Here is a 14,367-nt window from a genome sequence, read left to right as displayed (position 1 = left end):
GCGCGCTCATGTAAAGCCAGCCGCGCTAATACTTTCGGGTCGCGTTACCGCTATATAAACATTAACACTTTTTGAAGCACTTCAAAGAGTGTATTAACAAAAAAGTATGAAGTTCGTTTCATCATGGACTTTGTGAACTCACTAACAGTGTAAACAGTGAGTTTGCAACGTCCATGATGGAACAAACTACAGAGGGATTCCATGGAAAGAACTAAATACTTTTTTGTTAGGCACAGGGAGATTAATGATTTTCCCCCAATCCCCAGTATCACAGAATTTTAAACCAAAGACCCCACGCCGACCTGCTTGAACCACACATCACCAATATTGGAAAAAAGTGAAGGAAAGTTGCATTTAAAACAATCTGTTCAAGAATAATTTAATGCTATCAGGGCAAGACTCTACAGAAAAGAGCTAGTTTTATCAGGGGGCCCTCTGAAAGTCTGGGGCCCTGGGTCGCAGCCCACTTTGCCCTTGCCTCAAAAAGTCTCTGGATGGCATCTGACAGTCTTTTTTAGCGCTCCCTCCCCCATTTCCTCATTTTCCATGAACTCCCTAACTACCACTCACCAATAATGTACCTCATCTCTTTGCAGCACCTTTCTGACAAACATTTCATTTTTTATAGCGCTACTCATAGTTTACTTACACTCAGTTCTGTGATGTGCATGGTACATCTTCTTTGTAGCAGGCACATTAACCTTCTGCACTTTGTGGGTGGTAGGAGTACCCATATGAGTGCACGCTGAGCGATGCAACAGTGTGAGAGTAGGGTAAGAGGAGTGACCCCAGGGTGAGTGAGGTGACCATATGAATTTGGGTGCAGATGTAAGCGTAGAGTGGGACAGAAGAATGCATGGTTAGTGATGGGCTTGTTTAAGTGAGATGGCAGATTGAGCAGTGAGGGGGACAGGTGAGCGAAGTGTGACATAAGTGTAGGGTGAGTAGTGTGCTTGTGTGACTGCAGGGTGAGGTACAGGGTGAACAGCACAAGTGCATTGTGAGTGCAGAGTGATCACTGCAAGTGTAGGGTGAGCAGGTGAATGATCTGAGTGCATGGTGATCAGTGTGAGTGTATTGTGATCGCTGTGAGTGCAGGGTGAGTGTGAAAGTGAAGGGCGAGAATGAGGATTGAGTTGTCTGAATGCAGAGTGCCTTCCCAAACACTTGAAGTAACTCAGGATGTTATTGACGGCAACGTAGGGTTTCAGATATAAGTTAAACTAATGCTAATATGGCGCCAATCAGGAATCGAGGGTGGAGGAAATAAATATTGTGCTGATCCTGCAACAAACTTCCAGTCTTATGATTAGGGTTCCCAGCTCATTATCTTGATGTCCCAGAAGGGACAAAAACAAGCATCACCTAAAGCCGTATTTTCAGCACTTTGAACAACAAATATAAATAGAAAGCACTTTTAATTGTGTTCTCGGGCAGCCTGCTTGATCCATGACTGATAATTAAAGTCAACAAAGATAGAAAAGTCACATTACAAATCAATGCATACTTTATTGATAACCCTATTCGTGTGTCAAGACTTTAAACAACGCATTGCTGACATTTTTCTTTAGGCAACCATACTTTATATTCCTTTTCATGAAATGCATTCTCACACTACAGCAGTAACTGTAAATTTCAAATGTAAGTAATAGGCAGAGTGGCTGCCCAAGGGGTACTGGCACCAGAAAAGAACTAAGCCTCGGTAACCAGTTTACAAAGGTATGTAAATATGCAAATGGTCTCTGGCCTCAAGGCAGTTGCCTTGAACCCCCTTGCTGCTGGGCCTGGAAGCTCATGTCACCTGCACCCACTGCACGCATTTTTGAATTTTTAAATTTGAATTTCAGTATCTAAGAACATTTAGCTGAATTGCTGATTAATGGCACTTTTTCTAAAGATAGACTTATCCCAAATATCTGATAGAAGAGTTCATAAATAACAGCCCTTCCAAGTTGCACTCAATAGGGGGTAAACTAAATGAAATGCATTACTATCAGCACCTTCCCACAATAAAAGAAATTGTCATGCTGTTCAGAGCATCAGCAGTTGATCAACGTACTCTTCCCATACACATTTTCTGCCAGTGTTACAGTGAACATGGAGAACGGTTCAGTCTGTGTTCATCCAGTGTTCAGTTTCCCCTGCAACACTGTGAACATACCCAGGGTAGTGCAAGGTATATTCAGGGTTATTGTCAGGCTTACCGGTTTGCCACCAAACTTCTGACATCGCATGTCCAGGTGAGGTACATACAGGTGAGGCGGATGCTAGGGGGGGTGTAGTGAGCCACTTAGCTTGTACACAAGGGACCTTCACCCCTTACAGATGGGCGCGGAGAAGTGGTCAAATAAACCAGAGAGAACCGATTGTGGTTCTTCACTCAGACCACGGCAAAGATCCTTATATTGCTGTGCTGTTCACACTAGGACGGGGCACATTACAATGCAGACTAGGATGGGTCATGGTGACTAGTGCCCAAAGTCACAGCCCCTCTTCCAACTCACCCGCGCAGCAAACCATTGTGCAAGATGCAAATGTCTCCCTTCTCAGTAGGCACACCAGTGCGATGCGCTGCCACACGCACTTTTAATTGTGCTGCGTGTGATGCGCATGACAATCGTCACCAGGCCAGCCCCACCCCAAGGGTGATGACCACGCAGACGTGGTGGAGACATCTGCGCACCAATATGAAGAGGCCACAGTGAGGTGCTGTCAGCTGGTGCAACGAACGACGGCGATGAGCGTAGGCTGTAGCCTTTTAATGATCAAATAAATACCTGACAAATCTGCAGTGCCACTGCTTGCAGGCTCCACTGAGGGGCCCCCTGGAGTGTGGGGCCTGTGTTACGCCCCTGCTTTCCATTTCTTCCTTCATTCCGTCTAGTCCAGTCCTAACTGCATCCTACCTTCCTGCCCAGGACCAGTCTTTATTTCTTATTTCCTTCCTTCATCCTTCCTTCCTTACCATCTACTCTGCCTTCCTTCCCTCCTCCTTTCCTCCCTTCCTCTCTCCCTCCCTCTCTGTCAGTGCTCCATCCCTTTGTCAGTTCTCCTTCCCAGAAGTCAGTCCTCAGTCCCCGAATTCAGTCCTCCTAGTTTCCATTGTGCTTCCCTTCCTTTTTTCTAGACCGTCTTGGTAACTGAGGTGGCGCAGAGGGAAACTTGCTCATCGTAAATTGCACAACTGCTATTAGCATTTTAGTTTTAAGTATTTGCACTACTGATTGTGATTTCTTTTTAAAAAAGCGCAATTTAACTGTGCTGCCTTTAAAATTCCATTACTGTCATCTACTGCATTTCCGCCGCAAACCTTACCTGCCCCCTACTCCCTGGTCCGCCGCGGGTGATCCCGTTTGTGCGAAGGGTGATTCGGGCTAAAAAACTCTGATACTGACGTGGACGCCATTTTGGGAGTGAAGGGTCAGTGGTACAGTAGCTCGCTTCACTTGAGGAGAAACAGCATCAAAGCAATGATGGCCCAGACGCGCGCAGTGGGCGCGCGCAGCGGGCACGCGCAGCGGGCGAGCCAAAGGCAAGCCAGTCTGCGTCCGTCCGCGTCCGGCCGGGGCCAGGGGCCACAGACCCTGCCCCTCACACTAGCCAGGTAGCCAGTATAGCTCAGACGGACTATGCTGCCAAGCAGGTCCAATGAGGGGAACATGCACACTCCATTTCACTCTCTAATGATCCGCTTAAATGCTCAAACTGCAGTTTCCAACTAACTATAGACCATCAACCGCCTCTAATCAACCCACAGAGATACAAAATGATTTTATCTGTGGATCACTGCCTAGACACACAGTTGAAATCTTCATTCTTCTTGAAGAAGAATTGCATGAGGTTTTGTTTCTTACAGAGACATGGCTTACCCTTTCTCCGATCGTGATCTCGTCCTGGCCCTGCCCAGCGGCTACTCCATCATGCGGCTGGACCGTCCCGTAGGGAAGGGGGGAGGGATAGCCATTATCTATAAACACAGTCTAACCTGCCAAATGATGGGAAGCCCTGTCCCAGATTGTGAGAACGCTGCTTTCTCTATTGAGTTTTCCCCAGCCCTCACTTTCTCGGGTATTCTATTATACCGAACCCCAGGTCCCTTAGTGGATTTCTGTATATCACTGCCAGAATTGGCTGCAAACTCAACTAGCTCTTCAGCTAACTTCTCCATACTGAGGGATTTTAACCTGCATTTTGATTACCCCCTACAGACATCGGCAACTGAACTCACTAAGGACTTAGCTGTCTCCCAACTTCTACAAAAAAATCAGTGAACCCACCCATGCAAAGGGTCATTTATTAGACCCTATCTTTTCAAATTTGGATGACCTATTAGGGGGGAAACCTATACCTGTTCCATGGTCAGACCATTTCTTATACATTTCACGTGGTCACCACCCCACAGCACAACTTGTAAAACCCCCTCCTATTCTAAAACACCCCCTGGGTCCAAACTCTCAACGGAACAATGGACCACAGTTTTGGAAGAAACTAAACCTGTCTCTTCCATAGATGTGGTCATGGCCAATGACAACTTTAATAATTGGCTTAAAAAATCATTAGATGCTCTTGTCCCCGTAAAAAGTATGAAAATTAAAACAGGAAACATTGAAAAACCTTTGTACTCAGCTGTACTACAGGACTTAAAGCAGAACTGCAAAAAAATGGAGAGAGTCTAGAGGAAGAGTTTTTCCTTGGACACAAAGAAAAAATATAGAGAAAGTATCCACCTCTACAAAGCTGAAATCAGAGCAGCACAGGCAGCCTATTACGAAAATAAAATCCTAGCTGCAAATAATTACACTCGTGAGATCTTCAGCATTGTTAAAACTCTCTAAAAATTTCCCCCCCACCCGTCCTTCTTGATACTTCAGGAGCACATTGTGATAAATTAGCATAATTCTTCTCAACTAAAATCGAAACCATCTTCTCCTCATTTCCCCCTATGATAAATGACTCCCCAGCCCCTCCACTTAAAATTGGATCACCCAAAGACCCGTACCCACTATTGACTGAGTCAGGTGGTAGGCGTGGTCTCCCCTGGGATCTTAGATCTAATCAACACCTCAATCTCCTCAGGGGTGGTCCCCCTGCGTGGAAGGAAGCCATGATAAAGGCTGTGCTGAAGAAACCCAGCCTTGATCCTTCCACTCTAGGAAATTACCGCCCCATCTCCCTGCTTTCAGGGATAAGCAAAATCACTTAAAAATATTTTAACTCAATATTATCTTCATTTTTAGAGACCCATGATCTCCTCCATCAGACACAGACAGGTTTCTGCCCACCACAGTGTACAGAAATAGCCCTGCTCTCAGTAGTGGAAGAGTCAAGGAAAATAGTACACTCCAGCGGCAACGCGGTGGTCCTGCTTCTTCACCTCAGCGCGGAGTTTGACACCGTAAAGCACCAGATCTTAATCCATAGGGTCAGTAAATTAGGTATCACTGGAACTGCCCTGATCTGGCTCCATTCTTTTCTAGATAATAGATCTTTCCAAGTGTTTAAAAATGAGGTGATTTCCAAAATGACACCCATTCGCTGTGGAGAGCCTCAGGGATCTTCCCTGAGCCCTACTTTATTTAATGTGTACACCTGCACTCTCACAGAGGCAGTTCTTCCCTTTGTAATACACGTAGTCACCTATGCGGATGACATGCAGCTGATGATTGGGCTCAATAGAGCGGAAAGCTCCTCTCCCTGTCTGCGTTCCTGCTTAGAAGAGATTGTGACTTGGATGAGTGACTCCTTTCGTAAATGAAACGGGGAAAAGAGTGAAATCATGATCCTGGATAATCGCTCTCCACTTGACCTAAAAGAAATATGGCCCACGTCCCTAGGCTTGGCTCCCATTCCCAAGACCCAGCTGAATAGTCTGGGTGTTTGGATTGACCAAGACTTTTCATTCAAAACCCAGGCACGGAAGACGGCCGCTTCGTGCTATGGTGTCCTGCAAATGATTCGTAAAATTCTTCCTCTACTGCCGTTTCAGGCAAGGAAAATCATGGTCCAGGCCCTCGTCCTGTCCCGGCTGGACTACGTGAATGCACTCTATCTGGGGGCCCCTGTCACCACCCTTTCTAGGTTAGAAACCATCCAGAATCGGGCCGCAAGACTTTTACTGGACACCCCCAAACATCAGTCGGCCAAACCTGCCCTGAAGTCTCTCCACTGGCTTCCTGTCCAAGAGAGAGTCAAGTTCAAATCCTTATGTATCGCCCATAAATCTCGATTAAAAACAGGCCCACCCATTCTTCACAACATTATCCAGTTCTATGAGCCCAACAGAAGTCTTCGATCTAAAACCCTGAACCTGGCCACTATTCCTAGGATCAAGAAGGCTAGAAGTGGAGGCCGACAATTCTCGCTCAATGCCGCCAGACTCTGGAATTCCCTTCCCAACCATCTGCGAGCAGAACCCAATCATCTCTCCTTTCGCAGATCCCTAAAAACACTACTGTTTCCTTAATCTGGCTTGATACCTCATTGCTGTTACTGTAAGCGCTGGGATGCCTCCTGGTAGCCATGCGCTATATAAATGTTGCTCAATTTCAATTTCAATCAAGTCCTCCATTTGTAGCACTTTGTTCATTTGTTTGTTTGCTCCTTCCTTCCTTTCTTGGTTTCTTCCTTTACCGAGTCCTCATTCCTCCAATAGCCCAGTTCTTTCTCTGTCCTTCGCTAGGTCAGTCATTCTTCCTATAGTCCAGTCCTCCATTTCAACTTAATGCGTCTAAACATACCTCCCTCAATCCTTCCTTGCATTGCAGTGCTCAATGTCATTGTACCAGTCCCTGAGGCATTATGATGCAAGAATAGTAAACTACAAACTATCACTGCTGTCATACTATAGTAAGTTCCAAAGAGAATGATGTCCTAGGGTTGTGATGAAGCAAAATTAAGAAGTGTATGGCTGCATGAAAACCTACAAAAATCAATTGCTAACTGAAGCTTAGGCTGTTCAAATTAAAAGAGACGATGTACTATACAAGCAAAGGTACACATTTGAAAATCCTTTGCTTCTTTTGTTGTTGTGTGGCCCTAGATTCAGCTCTATAATGCAGGAATGTGTGCGTATTCATATGGTACGCCACTATGCTCCATTTCAATAGGACTCCAGGTTCCCGGTCCCGGGTCTTCATTCAAATGATTGGACTATTCTCAGATTTGTAGTCTATAGTCAATTCAAATGAACCTGGCCGACTCACTTGACAATAATGATTTGTAAATATTAGGCCAAGATGCAAACATGGGCCCGCGTGACATATGTAGATGTGAGGAAAGTTTGTACAGGGGTGAAAGTATGGTTGTATCAGAAAAAAATGGTTGCCCTTATGTTCCTCATACCTTTTCATCATGTTCTTGTAGTATGAGGATCACAGCGATTTTGTGTCTATGCACATATAGTTATGTGTGACACCTTCTGCCAGTTGTAGGTATTTTACCAGCAGTAAGATGCGTACTGAGATTTTTGAACCCATATATGCAGTGTTAAAAATGAAATTTGAAGTCTCAGAAGGAAACGGGTTTCTAGCTAAAAAGCCAGGTTTGGGCAGAATGTGTAACACACATAGATGTCAGCACTTGCCTGTGAGATAGCGCAAAGAGCCAATGGTCATTTCCTGCATCACCATTAATGTCATGAGTTTGAACTCAGCCACAGCCAGCCCAGCATTGAGTTAAGTAAAAAGAAATAATTGCAACAACTATTAGTTATAGTGCTTAGAAAAGGCAAAAGTGCTCTATTGAGCGCTATATAAAACACACTAGCATTATCAGTGAAAGCAATGGCTCATTCGTTGGTTCCTTCAGCCTAACTCCTTTCCTTTTCATACGTCAAGTACCAGGATAAACCACACAGGTTCCATTTCCTCCTCTTCCAAAAAGAGGCCTCGCCGGGCGCGCACCTCTAAGTCAGCGCCGCAGCGGAATCAGCTCAGCACACATTTCCAGCCGGTGCTCACGAGATTTAGCACGGAGTCTGACCCTCTCTACCTCACCTGAAAGCTAAAGCGCTGATTTCAGAAATGAGCTTCCCGTTCGCTAGAAGTAAGAGAAACATCTCTGGAAGGTTCCAGGTCCTCTCTGCTGCCCATATTTTTGTTTCCACTCTTTCTGCTTCAGCCTCTAGCAAAGCTGAAGGGGTCGAGTGTGGCCCGACCGGTCGTGCGCACCACCACTGAGGCCCGACGGGGCCCAGGCGAACCTGCCGAGCAGTGCCGTGTGCACCATTTAATTTATTGAGGCCGGCGTGCAGTGTGCCGTGCACACTGCGCACCATTTACTTCATGATTAATAAATTAATAAAGTGAGGGGGCCCCTGGAGCGTGGGGTCCCCCGCAACGCGGGGGCTGCAGGGGCCTCTGTCATTTGAGCTCCTTGGAAAGTTGTGAAGAATATAACTTTCGCAGATTGTTTACCAAGTTACACAATATTTTATGAGCGTTATTATATTATTGCCTAGCTCATAGTTGATGATATTTTATTGAAGATTAAGTTTAATACTTTTTTTAAAGTGTAAATTGTAATGATTTTAAGTAATCATATACAATACATTTTTTTGACTTGACTAATAAATGCAGCACATTCCTGTCCTTTCCCTGTAATGCAGCAAGGTTACTTGCTGTACTGTGTTGCCTGAACATGAAATACCAAAAAAACAAGAGTCAAAAGGTGTTCGGCAAAACAGGAACAGTGTGGCCGAGAGTACAGTTACAGGCACAGGATCGGAGGATTGTCTCAATTTACAATTGATCTAGCATGATTTATATATAGGTCATTGAATGCAATAAAGTAGTTTGGGCAATTTTGTTTTTGGGAAAGAATGTGGATCTCTGTCTTTGGAGCCATAAATTAATGTATTGGATGAGGAATCCAGATGTGCTTCGACCTTGCGGGGACACATTGTGTGCCTAACTTCATGTGGCATCTGATTATATGGCATTTTAAGAACATGCGTACCCCTCATGTCCAGATTCCAAACTCTGAGGCTATAAGAATAAAAATGCACTTGTTTTGATGTCACCTAACAACACCACTATTTTAAAAAGGCAGACCTAGGGCTGAGACCAGCTCCCTATAAAGTGGCCAGTTACGCTTGCAGGCTTCGGGAGTAACATACCCCTGGTACACACTGGTACATGTAGTCATCAAATGAGTGTTTGCAATGTTAGGACAGTGATTGTGGATAACACAACCTAGCAGGCAGCCAGCTCTGGGCATTGAGAGGCGATTAGGCCTTTACAGGTATTTATAAAAACTGGGTCAGGCTGTGCTCTAATAAGCTGTGTGAGCAGGATGGAGGGGGCCTGCCAGGACAGAGCTGCAGGTGCATTGGAGGAAGGGGCCCTTTGGCAAAAAGCAATGTAGGGGGTGAAAGTCCAACACCGGACTAAGAGGCATGTAGCATCCTGAGCAGGGAATAGACCGGAGGAGGGAATACGGAGAAACTGGAGCAGAGGGAAGGATCGAGGGAGGGGAGAAAGAGTGAGAAAGGAGAGGCTAGAAGGAGGGACTGACTGAGGTGGAATGAAGAGGGAGGAACAGGAGGGAGAGATCGAGGGAGGAGAGAAAGACTGAGCGAGCAGGGGTTAGAAGGAGGGTGGTCCGCCAACGTTGGTTGGTTCATATAAAACAGTCTAATCTGAGTAGCTCAGTCATACTTAGTCTCAGAAAACCTTTTTACATTAAACCAGAGATTTCTAGTGTGGGGAGGGAAATCCACCTCAACTGAGTAGGTGTGCCAATTTATCATCTGTAGGTTTATCAAGCTTGAAGGAGTATTGTTCCCTACATCGTACTAATCCTTGTCTCTTCATAACTGCTCTTCCTCGTGTAAATGTCTGTTAAGGGGGACGCGGGTGCAAGCACCAACGCAGCAGAGGAAGAAGACCTAAACCTACCAAGGGGCTTCATGGATCGTATAAAAAATATTTTGGAAAATTGCAGACATGCTGTAACCATGCGGTTAATAAAGCACAGCCTCACCGCACAAGGCGGAGGTGTAGTCTTTGTAATAGAGGCACATGAGTCATTCAGAATATAGGTATTCTATGCATGGGTAAGATTTCCCCCTGCAAAAGCACGTACAAATCTGTTTTACACCTACATTGAAGATGAACCACCAGAGGAATACACATCATTTGAGGACCTAAAGGTCCCGCTCATCTACCACAAGCATTTAAACTGGTTTAAAGGTGCCCTCCCACACATAATCGATAGAGTGAGACTCGCTCAGCTCAGCATAGACGGAGCAACGTGGCCGGTCTTAGCTGCCTACACTCCACACCCAGAGTTTGACCGCCTGCCAGCTGCAGAGCTGCACGTGATGGTATGAGAAGTAATTAAACTCTACAGAAACATGACACAATTCATCATATGTTCACTCACACTACAACTTTTGCGGCCTGTCCCAGTTGGCCCGCCCAGTTACCGACTCCCACCATTAGTCCGGCGACACTAAATGTGATTATGATGTCAGCCAAGCTGGATCAGATTCCGTTATGGATCACACAGGAAATTTTCCCCATACAGGCCCGCAGGAAAAACACAGAATGTTAACAATCTGTATGCCAATGGGGATAGCTCCCTCAATAGAGGGTTGTACAACTTGTGGTACGATCTTTGCTGCCGTTTACGTGAGAATTTACGGCGCACCCTCGTTGGCGGTGATCCCAGATGTATTGAAACAGATAGAAAATGAGTATGGGGCAGAACCAGCCCTGGACTTGGGGATGATACTGATAGGCAATTGTGGCCAAGTATCAGCTATTATGTTGAGTAACATCAGAGGGGAGGCGGCAGAGGTGGCTATAGGCCAATGCCTACCAGAATGCACTCCTGCTTAGCAGGAGCATGAATTTGCAAGAATTATGGAAGAGACCTATGCTTCGCTAGGAGGAGATAATTTGGGAGGTAAACCAGTAGAACCAATAGTGGTTGGCAACAGTGAGAAAGATAATAATAAACAATCTCAAGATTCCTCTAAAAAGCAATGGGATAATGAACAAAATAATAAAAATAATAATAAACAAAATTCACAAAGATCAAGGGGATGGTCTCCTCGACAGGAACACACCGTAAAGAGGTTCTACTTCAGAAATAGGGACAATATCAGGGACCCAGATAGATATAAAGACACTGATACTCGTTCCTCTCGTTCCTATCAGGGCCTTTCAAAAAAGACAGAGAGGGAAGGACGGTCAGGAGAGCGAGTCAAGCCAAAAAAGGAGACACATCACACTTCAGACTACAATAATAAAGAAGACGAAAAACCAAAAAAAAGGCTCAATTTAAAAAGAAGAAAGTGGCAGGATTAAAAATAAGACAAGCCCAGATTACTGAGGACTCAGCTTCTGAATGGGGAATGGGCTCTGACAATGTTAGACAGCGCAGCAGAAGTAACAATAGCTTGCCAGAATCTGAGGGAATTTCTGGTTACAGCAGTGTTGAATGAGTATATTACAGTGGAAACATCTGATACCAGAGTCAGTGTCCCTCATTGGTTGCACAAAATTGCACTTCAAATAGAGGGTGACGTGCGTAGAAAAATTAAGGGACTCTTTTATGATGAACTTACGAATATGATATTCTTTTAGCCAAAATGGACAGGCCACCTCACTTTGTCGTGGATTGCCCAAGGGGTGAAAAGAATGTTATACCAGCCATCTCTGACCTTGAGCTACAATCCCTGAAACATTCCTACATGCAGGAGTGGGCGCTTGCGCTAGCTACAGCACTTTACTGAAATCAGGTAGGATGGGAAGCTGAGACTTCTCAACACATAATTCCGTTAACATCAACTCCAACTCCACAAAGACAATATCCAGTCAAAAGTGAAGCCAAATAACAGGTCAAGGATATTCTAGAACAACTTGAGTACCAGGGAGTAATTGAGAATTGCACTTCCTCCATGAATAACCCTTTGTTTCCCAAAATGAAACCAGACAACTCATACAGATTAGTTTTAGATTACAGACATCAGAACACTTGCACGAAAACATTTGCAGTATAGAACGCACACTGTGCCGCATTAATGAATGACATTGTGTGGAAGAAATACAAAACAACACTAGACATCTCAAATTGATTTTTCTGCCAAAATATAGCACCTGAAAGCAGATATCTAACAGCATTCTCAGCGCTCAGCACACACACCAGTTTTGTAGATTGCCCCAAGGGTATAAGAACAGCCCTGGGCCATTCTCAGAAAAGTATCAGTTTTGTTACAACAATGCAACGAGGAGGCTTTGTAGTATGTGGATGACATCTATCTCACAGACGATGAACTATTGGAATACTTGAGCAGGGTAAACAACATCATTTTGGGGTTCCCTGCATTGGGCTACAAATTTAAATTAAAAAAATCAAAATGGGCCCATCTCAGTGTCCTGTTTCTGGGATATGAGTTCTCAAGTGAAGGCAAATGCCTGGCAGCAGACTTTTTAGAAAAGTACGCGCTGCTCCAACCTCCAAAGACTCTGAGAAATTTACAATCAATTCTGAGATTTCTGAATTTTGGCAGAACATACATTTGTGACTATGCAGAAGGGGAGAAATCTTTCTATGACCTAATTCGACCTGCTTTTCAGTCCACCAATGGACTGCCAAACACACTGAAATTTTGCGAGGATTGCAAGCTGACATGATAGCTTCTAATCACCTACACACTCATGTTAATGCAAAAACTATTGTGGTCCATGTAGTTGCGGGTCAAGCAGGATATACCTACATAACATTCAATGATAGTGAAACAGTCCCAATTACTTACAAAGCTAATTTCGGACATGAGTGCTGAAACACACTTTGCACCCACAGAAAAAAATCCTGACAGCAGTACAGACTGCGGTAGTGAGAGAAAGGGCTCTGGCTCAGGGGAAACGCATTATTGTTGTGACTCCGGTACCAGCTTTGGAAGCTGTTACAAAAGCAAGTGTCCCAAATGTAAAAGCATCACTTCCTCAGTGGATACAATTGTCAAATTCTCTCACTTCAACAGAGGTAGAATATAGATTCAACCCCACACTAACAACCCAAGCTTTTCTGCAATATGAGCAAGAATACCCTCTTCCAATTGAAGTGTTCCCTCTACATCAGTATGAACACATCATATATACTGATGGATCTGCTCAGCCGGCCGTAGGAAGTAAAGGGATTTGCACGGCACAGCTGGCAGAACTAAAAGCATTGATACTGGCTTTACAACACACAGATTGGGAATTCCCCTCACTCATAGTGTGTGATTCGATTTACTGTGTTAAGTCATGCAATGAATACCTAAATTACTGGTGCCAAAATGGGTTCAGGGATTCAAAGGGTTGTACGATAAAACATAAATTGTTATGGGAACAGGTGGCAAAGCTGAAAACGAGCTTGCCACGGGCTGATGTTATTCACACATTGAGTTAACAACGTGTTGGCGTTCACATTAAAGGAAATTCACTGACTGATGAAGCCGCCAAGGCAACAGTGAAAACTTCTGCCGTTTCTGCAGTGACATGGTCAGCTACGCAAATATACCCAGCTATCATGATAGCTGTCATGCTACTCGCAACAGCTCAGCTATGCAAAAAGGTTTTCATTCGAAATACTCCTACAAGTTAGATGCACAGAACATCCTGTATGCTAAGATTCCAGGAATGTGGGACAGAGTAATTCTAAATATGACAGACAAATGGGATTGATTTTAGCTGCACACGAGGGTCTGGGTTCTGCTCATGCAGGGGTCACTGCAACCATTTCCTTACTGAAGCAGCAATACTGGTGGCCTGGCTTGTCGAAAAAGACCAAGGACTATGTCCTTGAGTGCAACATCAGTCAGCAGATAAAGGATTCTACAGTCGCAAGACCACCGCAAACAGCATTTTTAAAATAAGACAGACCGCTTACTTCTGTTTATTTGGACCACTGTGGACCCTTACAATCCAACAGGGCTTACAAGTATATCTTGGTAGCAGTGGATTCATGCTCCAGATTCCTGTGGGTCTGGCCTCAGCACTCGGCTGGCACTCGAACAGTCATAAAAGACTTGCGTGTCTTTATCGGGACATACGTAGTTGGTATTCTTCATTCTGTCCTTGGCCCGGTGTTTAGCTCTAGGGCTTACAAAGAGGCTATTGGAAGTTTGGGGGTACAACTTCGGTACGCCTCACCTTATCATCCCGAGGGAAATTCGATAGTGGAGGTGAAAATCCTGGACTTAAAGCAGTCTTTGATGGCGAGAGTATTAGGTTCGATGGGAGTTGGGTCAGTCACCTATATGAGGTCCCGAGGGACCTTAATAACATGTCAAGAAAATCCCTTGGATACCAGACCCCATACAGACTATTGTTCAGTGTCAGAATGAGGGTATCCAACCTCGATAATGTCAGCGCA

The sequence above is a fragment of the Lissotriton vulgaris genome, chromosome 8, assembly GCF_964263255.1.
Source record: "Lissotriton vulgaris chromosome 8, aLisVul1.2, whole genome shotgun sequence".
Classification (NCBI taxonomy): domain Eukaryota; kingdom Metazoa; phylum Chordata; class Amphibia; order Caudata; family Salamandridae; genus Lissotriton; species Lissotriton vulgaris.
Note: the sequence above shows the minus strand (reverse complement) of the source record.